The following is a 780-nucleotide window of genomic DNA, read 5'->3' on the forward strand; positions in this document are numbered from 1 at the left end:
ATTTATTTCACTTCACTTATTATTATTATTATTATTATTTCTCAACTTGACCAGAGAGAAAGAGAAAGGGAAACTAAGAAAACAAGCTTCCAGGTCTGGGACTCGAACCTAGTTGGTCATGTCGGAGTCTAGAGCTCCAGTCACCATGCCATCCGCTGGCCCCGAAATATACTTTTTTTATATATATGATCAGTTATTTAATTAGGTTCTTGTCGAAAAATTTAGAACACCAATTTGTGAAGATAAACTCCATTTGTAAGGGCAAACACGGATTGCAGGTAGCCCTAGAACTGAGGAACAGCTTTGATTTTTGGTAAAATTTGCGAGTCCACAGCTTTCGGGTCAACTTCACGCTGTTCTGATATCTTGTATTTCTCCTTCTCTGTGTCGATGATCTCATCTTCCTGATGTCTGGGCTTCTGTAGTTTCTTCTCCTTGAAGTAAGCATTGGTAAGGTGCTTTGGGATTTTTACTTTGCTAATATCAATTTTCGTGGAGGTGGCAATGACAAATTTCTGGTGTGTTCTACGCAGTGGAACTCAATTGAGAACCAGCGGTCCAGTCACAAGTAGCAAGCCACTGCTCAGCTGCTTCAGGAAAACCACTCTCTTGCCTCTGTGGCGTCCAGTGAGGATGATCAGAATGGTCCCAGGAGTGATGCTGGCTCGCAGCTTTCTCACAGGCTGACCAAAGGGTTTTTTGCCACGGCCCCACAGCTTTCGAGGCACATCTTCAGTAGGGTAATACCTAGGCATTTTGCGCAGTTTAACCACCCGGGTA

The 780-nt window shown here is 43.5% G+C and overlaps 1 pseudogene; it reads right to left on the reverse strand.

The window, feature by feature from the left end:
• Nucleotides 1-221: 221 nt before the first annotated feature.
• LOC114007186 (60S ribosomal protein L6 pseudogene) lies at nt 222-773 on the reverse strand (annotated as a pseudogene).
• Between the last annotated feature and the right edge of the window lie 7 nt (nt 774-780).

Source organism: Tupaia chinensis, unplaced genomic scaffold (genome assembly GCF_000334495.1).
Source record: "Tupaia chinensis unplaced genomic scaffold, TupChi_1.0 Scaffold000138_1, whole genome shotgun sequence".
In the NCBI taxonomy this organism is placed as follows: Eukaryota; Metazoa; Chordata; class Mammalia; order Scandentia; family Tupaiidae; genus Tupaia; species Tupaia belangeri.